General features: G+C 37.3%; 1 long non-coding RNA gene across 1 annotated transcript; it reads right to left on the reverse strand.

Moving 5' to 3' along the window:
• Positions 1-1585: 1585 nt before the first annotated feature.
• LOC150037558 (uncharacterized) lies at positions 1586-3209 on the reverse strand. The gene is made up of 3 exons (XR_016527959.1): positions 2711-3209; positions 2545-2598; positions 1586-1856 (listed from the first exon to the last, which is right to left on the reverse strand). It is a non-coding gene; the product is annotated as an uncharacterized LOC150037558 (long non-coding RNA).
• Between the last annotated feature and the right edge of the window lie 9900 nt (positions 3210-13109).

Genomic DNA, 13109 nt, shown 5'->3' on the forward strand with positions numbered 1-13109 from the left:
AAATACTTCCTTCTACAAACTTATTCTAAAATGTCTTAGAAATCTTACCATAAACTTTCAACTCAGAATTTCTCGTAGTTTGGCCGGAATCTCAAAATCTCCAAGACTAGCTCAGACTGATCTGACAGTCTGACCCTTCTGCCTTTTTCTCAACCTCCAACCCAGTTCCTTTGAGCCTTTTCCTCTGACAGCCTTACTCTGAAAAACTAGACTTTCAGAGCTTTCAGATGGCTTTAGAATCACTCCAAACATACGAGTAGATTGGAAGATCTCCTCATCCAAATTTGACACATTCCTCTGAACCCTCACTGCCCTCTACTTTCTCTACGAAATTTATGATTTTTGTGTGATTTGAAAATGAAATCCCAACTCCCTATTTATAGGCGTTCAAATTGCTCGTGGGATTGACAGCATCTACTTGGCTGCATGGCCAAATGTTTATTCCTCCCTTTATCAACATAAGCTGACTTCACCTTGGTTCAATGTATTCTTCCCAAACACATCCAACACAATTTCTTAGGGTTTAAGAATTTCTCTTAATCGGACACCTAGATTTTAATTAATGTTTGCCCTTACGTCTTCAAGCTTTGTTTGTATTCAAATTAGGGTTTTTAAATGCATAATCCACCCCAACGCGTCCAAATACATCGCCTAGAAGCTTGCTCGGCCGTTCAATGCATAGATGAGGTGAGGCGTGACGTTCAGATCGGACAAAGCAAGGTTAACACATAGGCGTTCTCGCTCTTTCCGCTCTCGGCAGTGTCGCTCTCTCCATTCTCGGCAGTGTCGCTCTCTCCAACTTTCTCTCCCACTTTTCTCTTTACTCTCGCTCTCTCCAGCTTTCTCTCCAACTTTTCTCTCCACTCTCGCTCTCTCCAACTTTCTCGCTGGTCTCGCTCTCTCCAGCTTTCTCGCTGGTCTTGCTCTCTCCAATCTCGCTCTCTCTCTCACTCTCTCCCACTTTCTCGTTCAAAATCTCGCTATCTCTACTCTCGCTGGTCTCATCTCAATGATCTCACTCTCAACGATCTCGCTGATCTCACTCTCAACGATCTCGCTCTTAGCTACTGCGAACATTGTTTGTTTCTGTGCGATTCCTACACGATTGTGCCACTAGTCACTTGCCTTCCAGTGCTTTATGCACAACACGCATTTCATATAAATTTTCCATACTTAGCCAATTTTTTCCAAATTTCCCAAACTCAATGTCCATATTTTTCTTTTCAAATCCCCATTCCTTCTTCACCATTTCACACTAACTTTCTCATCAACCTACTCAACTTATTTGTACAAATTTAAATAGGGACACACAATTAAGTGAAAAATTAAGACAATTTAAATAAGAAAACACACTTAAGTGTAAAATTGGGATTCGGGGTTCACAAGCATGCAACAACATAATGGTATGCAATTTTTTTTTACACCAACTAGGTATTAAAAATTCAAACTCATTTGACCAACTGACGAAAATACGCGTTTAAAAATAAGCATGTAGAGTGTCACACCCCCTCCCAAACTACTCTCTGAGCCTAGAAAAGGACATGACTACAGCAGTAATCAACCTTTTTGCTGACACTTACTACCTAATAACTCTAGCAAAAATAACTCTAATACCAACATGCAAATCATACACAACGGATGCTTCTATAGCTAAAAACATTAAGTTTACACAAAATATTTAGAGAGACTACATTACCAGTTTCATAAGCCCTGATGCCCAAAACCTTAGTCCCTATATGAACAACTGTAACATGTGTACAATATTTACGGTAACCACCTAACAGACGGATTACAATAACTTTGTCCTTTAGTGGCAGAGCAGATGCAGAGCTACCTCCTGAGGATTTGACCGCTACCTGGGGGAAAGGAAAACATTTGGAAACGGGGTGAGCTTGCTAGCCTACTGAATGACTTAAGAAAGAAAACTAATTTTCATGTAAAAATCTCAATAAAGAGATTAAACTAAAAAGTAAATTTCTACAGTAACCTTGTGCTACAGTATAAAAATTTTCCAAGCATAATCATATAAAGTTTTTTTCATTCATAAAACATTAAATTGTTCCTTAGTTGAGAATAACTCTGCTGCGGTTTAATCCCAACGTCAACTGCTAGTCAAGAGAGAACTTTTTGCTCAATCTCTGACTTTAACTACCTACGTGCACGTGGCCATAACTAAATACCATCATACCTTAGGTACTTTTGCTCAGATACCTTCTCAAAACTTGTCCCTCAATATCGAGCTGCTCGAATACCTTCTCAAATGTCCCTCGGTATCGAGTTTCAAGTAAAACTAGTCATACTATGACTTTCTTTTTAAAGCATGTAAAGCATAATGCATAAAAAACATGTCTTAAAGATGCTAACGTATGCTTTGTGTAATTAAACACACATAAATGGTTTTCCAATAACCTTTCATATATGGCATGCGTTTAAAACATAACTCATGGTTTGCTTGGAAATTACTTTGTAAAACTAGCTAACATGAGAATAATCTTTCTTTAAAATATGGTTTCTTTAAAACATTGTAAATATTTAGTCACTCACAACTTTTAGAACTATTCCTCAAGGGTTGATATGCTTCTATTACTGGTGTCAATCCTGTGGACACAAAAGCATATATTAGCTACTAGCATAAGTCTCCCTTTTGAGACTAACCCTTAAGTAAGTTTTGCGTTTAGCCTTCCTCTTGAAGACTTTCACAACAACGCACCTTGTTGTAGGTTTAGACACTTAGGAATCTCTTTGAGATTTGGCTCATGCAAAGCTTCCAACCGCTCTTCACAAACGCAACACCACTTATGCAACCAACACTTTTCTCTCTAAGTGTTCTTATAGCTACATATGGTTGTCCTCAAGGTTGCTTATGCATCCAAGACTCTACTGCAAGCTTTCCTCAGCCTACACAGCAGGTCCAACGCACGGAAAAACTCAGCCCTTGGTCTGTCCAAGCGTTTCCTTCAAACTGTCAGCTTAATCAACTCAAGCAGCTGCCTGCTTATTCATGAAATTCCAAATTCATCTTACGAAATTAATAACTCGAATTCTAGAGCTCATCTCAAGAACTTTCCTTCTACAAACTTGTTAATAATCGTCTCAGAAATCTTATCTCAAAATTTCAGCTTCATACTTCTCGTGGTATGTCCTAGAGAGTCAATTATTTAACAATGGCCTGGATTCACCGAGAACAGAACCTCTGGTACTTTTTCTCCTTCTCCGACCTTAATCCGACGAGGACTTGTTTTGGCAATGTTACCTTTGAAAGTAGACTCTCAGTGCTTTCCAACGACACCAAGAACTTTAAATTTTCACAGAGGAATTGATCAAACTGATCGTTTGAAGTTCGACCTCTCCAATTTATACTGCTTTCCACCGCTTCTCATTAAATGTTAGCCCAACACCTTCAACTTTCATGGAGTCTTGTCCGATGCTAAGGACATCTGGTATTTTTAACCGGTGATTAATGCCGATCAATACAAGTCCAATCGTTTAGTGACCTCACGCTGATGCTTGTCACCCGACGATCTCGCCCAACGCATAGCACACTGATGCCCATCATCTAGCGCAGGACGACTATCGTCTAGCGCCATCGCCCAGTGTCATCGTCTAGCGCTGATGTCGATCATGCAGCGCCAATGCCCCATCGTTGCTATCGTTTAGCACAACCCTTCGCATTGTCTAGCACTGCACATTGTCGTGTGATCGCCTACCTCGTCGCCTAGCGCTGCTCATTTAAGAAGCTGCGAAAAGCTAAGTTGAAGAAGGTGCATCATTGGGAAGAGGATCCAACTCAGGGTCTTTGAGAAGCTCGGATGCAAGTGACTGATGTTTTATCCACGTCATTGTCGCCGGAAATGGTGGAAGAGAATTCGAAGAAGACGATGATAGAGATCGAATAAAAAAGCTTCGAAATTGCAGGTAAGATGGTAATGGCGACATCGTTGAGGATGAACTCTGAAGAAGAAAAGGAAGATCGAACTCAGCTTGGAAGAAGAAAGCTAGACGAAGCTGAGGTAGCTGGAGCAACACGAAAAAACCTAAGTGACGAGTCCAGCTATTGGGCTGGGCCGATTATTACCAATTATAACAAAACTTTTGGGCTTTTATAAACATGAGCTTTTGAAATTTGACTGATATTCTGATGGTGTGATTTTACCTATTTGTCCTTCAAATGAAAACTATAATATTATCGAGCCCGAATCGTAAATATAATTGGATTGTTTTTTATCGCATTTATTTAGAATTATAATAATAGCAATAGATAGTAAAGCTGCCAAAATGTATAGTATTGGTTACTCTCAAACTTATACAAGTCTTAAAATTTGACACTAAACTTACACAATTGTAGAAATTGTAGCAATTTATAAGTTTGAGAGTGGTCAAATTTCTACAACTATTATAAGTTGGGAGTTCAATTCGGAGTAGTCTATCTATCTTAAAGAGTATGAGATGATCTCCTGATTTTTTCAATGTGGGATTTCACAACACGCTTCCTCAAGATGGTGTCTCTTTTAGGTTCACTATTCTTGATCCGATCATAATTTATTTTTTACTGATGGAATACCCGTTTTGATTTTATTTATCTAAAAACTAATTGATAATGAAAAAAAAAGTAATTCATGTCTTATGACAGTGTCAAATCCTTAATCTTCTCCATGAGAGTTTTCTCAACATTAAATGCAACCATACGTTATGATGCAAAAAAGTACAACATATAAATATGTTTCAACAAAATTTTGAAAAAAAATTTGATAAAAAACATGACATTTAAAATTTGATAAAAAAAAGTACGAACATAGAAATTGAACTGATTTAAAATTTTAGGGGGCTGAAAGGACATTTAAAGCAAAAGTATTTACTGTCAATGCCAATTTTGACGAAATTCTGGAATAAAATCAAAATGCATTTTTTTCAAATCTTCGTTGATATTTGTGCCTGATTAAAAATTTACTGAGTTTCCTTTTTTGCCCTAACAAATTAAGGGATGATGTCACCATTCACCAATTTGTATTTTATTTCAACTACGTTTCAACTTTTTTTAAGACAACGATTTTATATTACTCTCCATGACAGTGTATTTCAGAGTTTTTCTTTCTTTTTTCCCTTTTTTTTTTTTTTTTTTTTTTTTTTTTTTTTTTTTTTTTCAATTCAAACCTAATTTAAATTTTAAATAATACAGACTTGGTGATGTTTTGTTCTTTCCACTTTTTTTTTTTTTTTTTTTTTTTTAAATAACTATGAGTATAGTTCAGCTTTTTTTTTTATTTGAAAAATAGTATAGTTGAATTATAGCATACAGTCACATTTTTCAAGTTGAGATCTTGATCAATCGTGTATTTATCATTTTTTTTGGCTCATTTTAGTGTGTATGTATCAAACTCCATCAAAATAAATGAAATAAATCAATTTATACTCCTAATCTTTAATAGTCGTATTTGTTGATGGCAAAACTCGGACGAGGAACTCACATGACCCTCATGTGCCTTCAACGGTAAAGTTATTATTTTGGAGAAGAAGGAGGACCTACAAGGCCAAAAAAAAAAAAAAAAAACACACACACACACACTAGTATGGTGTTTGTCACAAAACTTCTAATGCTTAAGTTAGTATTTAGCAAAAGAGGTAGAGCAAACTAGAGATGGAGAAGATTAAATACCTTTTAGGGCTTCCATGCTCTATTTATATAGGAGTTCAAGGGTCTTACTTATCCCTTTTAGAATTTGAATCTATTTACTTTTCCTATATGGAAATGGACACTCATGGTTGGATTGGGGCCACTAGGGATGTTCCTAAATAGAGGGTCGATTCAGATCGACCACTCACCAAGGATTTATTGAGCTTAGCCTCAGCCGACCCCTAAGTCAAGGCGAGTCTGCTAGCTTGTTGAGGCCAAATTGGCTTTGGCCCAATTACCTTTTCTTCCTATTCGTTAGGAACTCTCCCCCACCCACTTCATGCCACTCTAAGGTCCGTTTCCTTTTGGGATTAGGTAACTCTCCTGGTTTTACTCTTATCTTCATCTTTTACTGGTCTAGAATTACACATAGCATTAGTTCTTTACTCCCGTGTTGGGATTTTGAGGTTAATTTGTTAAGATTTAGGTGCTAAGATTCCAATTTGAGAGTATACTTGTTTTGTCATGGTATGATAGTACAACAGGTGTATTCGCTTTTTGGCGTGTCCATATTTGGACTTGTAAATGCTCTACCTTCAAGATGTGAAGTTCTTAAGTTTTGAGTTGAGCATATGGTTATTGACATGGCTTAATTTAATAAATTCCCAAGCGACCCTTAGATCATTTTTACTTTGGGAGTAACCTATCAAGCTCATCAGCTGATTTTTTGCTCTTCTTGCCATAAAGGCTATGAGGTTCTTAATCCCTATGTTTTCCACGGTATGACCCTATTAAGCCCTCTCCTAGGTTGATTTTAGGCTTTCCTTGGTGAATTAACTGACTGCAGTTCTTCCTATGGCATAGGCTCTATTTAAAAATTAGTTTTTCTTGGCCTCGATCTTGCCTAGATTCATTTCAACCTTGGCCTGACCTAAGTTTACTACCTCGGCCTTGGTCTAGCCTGGGTTCACCTTAGCCTCACCTTGGCCTGAGTTTACCACCTCAGGCTTAGCCTGGCCTCAGTTCTTCTTGGCCTTGGCCCAACCTGTCCTCACCTTGGCCATGACCTGGCCTAAATTTCTGACTTCAATCATTTTTGTGTCATTTTTCTACCTAACTCACTTTTAGCTTACTTAAAAAGAATTAACATGTCATTTTTAAAAAAAAATAATTACAAAATTTATCAAGCATTTTAAAATTAACATATTTAGTCATTAATAGTATATGCTTAGGTGTTCTACATTCTACGGATGAGGGAGGATCTTTACTGCGCAATCACCTAATGTGTAGGTCCCACGCTGAACTTTCTTAACAACTTGGTAAATGTCTTTCCATTTTGGGCTAAGTGCTCTTTTTTTTTAATCTTTAGCGTTTTGCATTACTTGTCTCAATATGAGATATCCTTCTCTAAAACTTTGTTTCTTTACTGTTGTGTTATAGTGACGTGCAATTATGTTTTTATACTCATCCATTCAAAGATGTGTTGTCTCTCAATATTCTTCTAATAGATCTAGGTTTAACCTCATCAACCCCTCATTCTTTTGAGGATTAAATTGTTCAACCCTAGGTGAGGGGAGACCAATTTTCATTGGAACGATCGTTTTTGTTCCAAACGATGGGGAAAATGAAGTCTCAGCAGTGGAGTTTCGGGTTGTTGTTCGATATGTCCATAACACATTCGGTAGCTCTTTTGCCTTTAGACTTTTTAATTCTTCAAGTTTTGTCTTCAAGTTATGCTCTATAATTTAGTTCACTACTTCAACTTGTCCATTAGCTTGTTGATGAGCAGGTGATGAACGATGATGCTTGATTCTAAGATCTTAACAAAATTTCTTGAGCATTGTATTGTCAAACTATTTTCTATGGTTAGTGACTTTTGCATCAAAAAATCCAAATCAACATATAACATTCTTCCAAATAAAACTAGTTGCTAGCACCCCGCTTCAACCAATTTTGTAAAGTAATCAACATCTACTACTACAAACCTTCTTTGCTCTTTACCTTGAGGAAGTGGTCCAATGAGGTCTATTCTAGTGCAAATTGCCGAGGACTAATAATGTTGATCAATGGTTCTGGCAGTTGCCTTGGGATTGAGGCAAAACAATGATGCTAATCACATGTTTTTGCAAATGTTCGAGTTTGAAACATGGTTGGCCAACAATAACCTTGTCTGGTGATTTTGTAACATAGATCCCTTGCTCCAAAATGTTTACCACATACCCCTTCATGAATTTCCCTCATTACATAATTTTCCTTGTCATTGCTAAGGCAGTTTAGTAAGGGCATTGAGTAACTTATTTTGTAGAGCTTGCCTTATCTTAGTATGTAATGAGTTGCTCGTCTCCATACCTTCTCGGTCGCTGCCTACTTTGAAGGCAACTCCCATTGTCTTAAATATCCCTTAACGAGTCCATTCAGTTCATTTTCATTCCAACCCCCTCTTTTGTCATAGTGTCAGTCCCCTGCCGGACTTCAATTTCGAATTCGATCTCATGTGTACTAGAATCCTTTGTTTTCAAAGCTTCCTTGTTAAGGATGCTTGGTTGGAACTGTTCTATTCAATTCTGTTTCATAGGAAGCTACTAATGGAGCCAAAGAGTCAGCATTAGCATTCTGAGACCTTGAAATTTGCTTCATGATAGCTCTAAAAACGAGTTAATATTCCTAGCTTAATTCGGGCTCGTTATTGAATTTTATGTGTTTATTTTTCTATTTTTGTAGGTATCGAGCAACCGAGAGGTAGAATTGGCGATTTGAAGTTGATGGGGTTAATTTGAAGCAATTTGGAGGTGATTTGAGCATCCAGGCTTCAAAGGAGCTAAAAAGACCAAAATGCCCCTAATTAAGTGTCACAACGCTCATGATTCGGCTTGGCCTAATGCTCGCCCAACGCCGTAAGACAGAATGGGTAGCATTGCAATACTCACCAACAGCGTTGCAACGTTACAATTATGAACGCGGAGAAACCTTTGCGTGCGTGCAAGTCAGCATTAGCCTAGCGTTGGACTTCTGTGCCTAACAATCGAGACCAATTGCAACGTTCACACAGTGTCGCGACACTGTCCCTTTTTCTATAGATGTAATTCTTCTAATTTAGGTTAAGAGGGTGCTGAAAATTAATAGAAATAGGTCGAATTTAGATGGAGGTTAAGGAGAGGCCCTATTTTCTTTCTTTCTCTCTTTATTTTCAATATCATTAGGATAGTTTTTAGTTTGATTTTGGATTATGAACATGTATTGGATCGTATCTCGTTATTTGTCTATGAATTGATGAGGTTATCTAGTTCTTGGATTGAGCATTAATGTAAATTTTTGAGTTTCCTGCCCAAATTTTTGTTTTAATTCGTAATTGTGTTTTCTTTGAATCTTGCTTGATTGTGAATTGCATTTGTATGTTGGATTGACGCACCTATCATGATTGCAATTTTTATCGCTAGTTAACCTCAAGCTCGCACATATCCTAGTAGATCATCCATGCTTTGAGTTTACCTTGATAGCATCGATTAAATGTGTATGCTTAGGTTTATAGGTTGACCTTGAATCTTTGCATTGCATGTCTAATTTAGTTTTGAAGAATATTTGGTTAATTGAACATGGCTTTTCCTGAAAATTAATGAATATAGTTGAATCCTAAAGCTTAATTGATGCGTTATTTTATGCGGTGATATAATGAAAGGAGTTGCGGTGATGAAAAATGCATTGTGCAACAAGCTTTCTCAGCAGAACCTAAGTATAAATCCTACGGAGTTTCCTGGTAAGTCCAGGGTCGAACTCAGGGACTAAGGAACATAATATGCGGTAATAATTTTTAAGATGACTTTGCGGTAACCAATAAATCAAAGAGTTGTTGGGTTGTTGTTTACGGTATAAAATGTATACGTCGGATTTGAGAAAAGATTGATTATGCTGCAGATACACTGAGTATGCGGAAGAACAGGTTGAAAAGGTCTTTAGCTAGCATTTCCCGAGGATGCGTTCAAACTATGCGATCATGCTACACTCATGCGATAGAAAATCATTTTCCAATGCAAGTGCAGTAACTCCTAATTCTAGGAAATATGCGATGAATGCGATAATGTCCATAGAGCTTATTCCTAAGTCTCTACTTCTTGCCTATGCGATGATGCAAAATGCACACAAAGATAAGGTGATCGCATACAATCATAACCTATCTCTAGGATATATGCGATGCGTTAATAGCAAACAGTGCTTATTCCTAAGCTCTTATCTCTTGATTATGCATTTCTAATCTGACTCTCCCGAGCTTAGATTCTAACATGACTTTTCCAAGCCTAGATTCTATCCTTAGACTACCCTCCCGAGTATCTCTAACGGACGAATCATGCATACATAATACAAGATAATTGCATAGAATGAAGATCCCCAGTTATGCTAGCTAAGTGCTTCTCAACCCATTCGACAGATTTAGCTACTCATGAGTAATGTACAGAGAGTGAACAAATATAAAGATGTAAATTCCATTTCTATAGATAAGTTCAGAGTACAAAATGACAATGGAAGATAAGGGTAAAGAGCCTGGTAGCAATTCCTTGATTCCCAAGGCTTTTACACTGTTAACTCTATTCTGCTCAAAAGATGTTCTTGTTTCCTCAAAAGTTGGCCCTCTCTTTGATCTCAACACTTCTGGCACTCTTCCAAGTTCACTGGAACGATCTCTCGGTACAATCTCAATTCCCTCATTTTCGCTTCTAAATAAAAGAAAAACTAAGAACAAGGCTACTTCTATCTAAAGGAAAAAATTCTCTAACTGTCGAACTCCTTCATTGAAGGTGACCTCTAGTATTTATAGAGCTTCGAGGTGAAAGGCTTCTTCTCTCTTATGATTGCACTGATGGGATGACATTAATTTTCTATCTGATGCCCCAAATATTTGTCACCAAAAATTTGAGTGTACTTGCTACAGTAGATCGTTAACGGCTTGTCAACTTAATTTGGAATCGACTATCATTAGCTTTCTGTCCCATCGTGATTTATTACTTTTTTCACCCAGATGCACCCATCAAGTTGTGCTGGCTCTATGCGGCAACCTTCTTAAGCAGATATTTGCGAGCGCAAATGACCGCATAGCCTTGTGTTAACGCAATCTTTTGATGCGCTTGGCAGTTGATTTATTTGGATCGCATTTTTCGCCTTGCGTCAACACATATTCTGCACAAAAATACATAAGTTAACTGTTTTATGCGATTGACGCATGTGACCGCAATATTGTGAACTTAATTTGGACGCAATCTTGTATATTTTTATCAACGCAAACCTGCATTGTTTTATAACTTAGCACTGTAATAACGTGCATTTTTGTCCGTTATCACACCCCCAAATTTAAACAATGTTTGTTCTCAAGCATAAGCTAAAGATTTTCTTTAGAAAGTCGATCTCAATCTCTTTTCCTAGATTTCTCAAGGACACCTTATTCAAATCCTATACACCAAAATTTCCTTAATTCCTATCCAAGTCTCTTCTTAAAATATTTCTAGAATTTAGGGACAGCAAGTTTAACCTTCAAAAAGACTTTACTAGATTCCAAGACATCGCATGATTTATTTCACAAAAAAAAAAAAAAAAAAATTTTCACTAGGGTGTTAAATTATTTTTTATCCTTGCGTATTTTAGACATTATTTTTTTTCTCTGATCTTATGCCGATCCAAGTGTCTCGTCTTCGTTTTGGCTTGCCCCCACGTGTGTCATGCGAACATCCAACTACGAGTTAGGTGCTCTTTCTTAGACTAAACTCATGTCCATTTGGTAGCGGAGTTGCAGTCATTTATTTATGCATTGATCACAATTCCTACCTTCGTTTTGTCTTGCCCCCACGTGTGTCATGCGGACATCCAACTACGAGTAGGATCCGATCGCAACGTTATGATTTTTTTTTTTATAAGCAAGGCTAAAAATAGAAAGATCGAAAATGAATAACGCACCCACAAATTTAAAATGTGGCAATGTCCTCATTGCCAAAAGATTGAATGAAATTATGTGATGTTCTAAGTAAGTGTCGTAAAGGATCAGTTTGAAAGAATGCTTGCAGACCATTAACTTCTAAAAATATTTCATGAGGTGGTTTGTCAAATCCCACTCAAGATTACCCTCTTAACTTAGATGGAATGGTGACTGCAGCAGTTACCAACCCTTTTGCTGGCATTTACTTCCTAACTAACCTGTTAACTTTTACTCAAACCCTGAATACATACACATCATCAATATACCAACATATTAACTTGGAACTTAACACATTTACATTACAGGGTTTCGCAGCATTGTTCATACATGAATATTACAACTTAGTGAGCCTCATCTAGTATACTAGTCACTAGTAGACATATGTGTACTAACTAATACAGGTTTTCAATTACACTTCCTTCAACTTGTTTTTTCGAGTGGCAGAGTAGCAGTGGAAAAGTCTTTTGAAAACTGACCGCTACCTAAAAAGGAAAACATTTGAAAACATGAGCTAGAAGCCCAGTGAGTGACTTAATAAAGACATAAATCTTATGCTTAAATTGAAAGCTTGAAAACATAATACTGGAACTAAAATGTACCAAGCAAACGTGTACACAAAACCTTTAAAACCACCATTAAACATCATTATTCCTTAGTTGAGAACGAGCATACATCGCTTTAGCTCCCAACGTCTATTACCGGCCAAGAGACCCATACTTCGGACTCCCTTTGTTAGTATATAGACTAGGAGACCCATACTTCGACCTCCCTTTGTTACCCATACTTCGACCTCCCTTTATCCTTCGTTGAGCGTGAACTACTAGATCTAACCCTCAACGTCAACCTTAGTCGGGGAGAACCCTTTTGCTCAATCCCTCAACGTCAACCTTAGTCGGGGAGAACCCTTTTGCTTAATCCTCAACGTCAACCTTAGTTGGGGAGAACCCTTTTGCTCAATCCCTCAACGTCAACCTTAGTCGGGGAGAACCCTTTTGTTCAATCCCTTGATGTCGTATTACCAACGTGCACATGGTGTTTTCTCTGTACCGTCAACACCTTCGGTACATTTATTCAGATACCTTCCTTACCTTCAGTATCCGGCTCACTTAAGCTATCAAGTTCTCGAAGAGCATTAAAATAATAGTTTTCAAATATAGCATAGAAAACTCTTTAGGATATCTTCCTTACCTTCAGTATCCCTTTTCATTTTGTTTAGGAATACCAATGCATGTACTTTGACAACCTTAGGTATTTAAAACATAGTATATCAAGCTTCATTCAACCTTAGCTTTAACCCTAATGCATGCTTCATACTTTGTGAAATCAGTTGGCTTAAAACATACTGAACTAGCTTGTAAAAAGCACTAGCATGCGTTAGACATGGAAAACATACTTGGAAAACCCATACACTAAAACATGCTGAAAACACCACGTGTAAACATCATGAAAATGGAGTTACTAAAACATGCAGAAAGTATTTGGACAAGATAACATATTTAAATCGTGTCAATTTTCGTGGAGAACATGCTTTACTTAGCA

Source organism: Benincasa hispida, chromosome 2 (genome assembly GCF_027475165.1).
Source record: "Benincasa hispida cultivar pf3 chromosome 2, pf3_genome.v1.1, whole genome shotgun sequence".
NCBI lineage: Eukaryota > Viridiplantae > Streptophyta > Magnoliopsida > Cucurbitales > Cucurbitaceae > Benincasa > Benincasa hispida.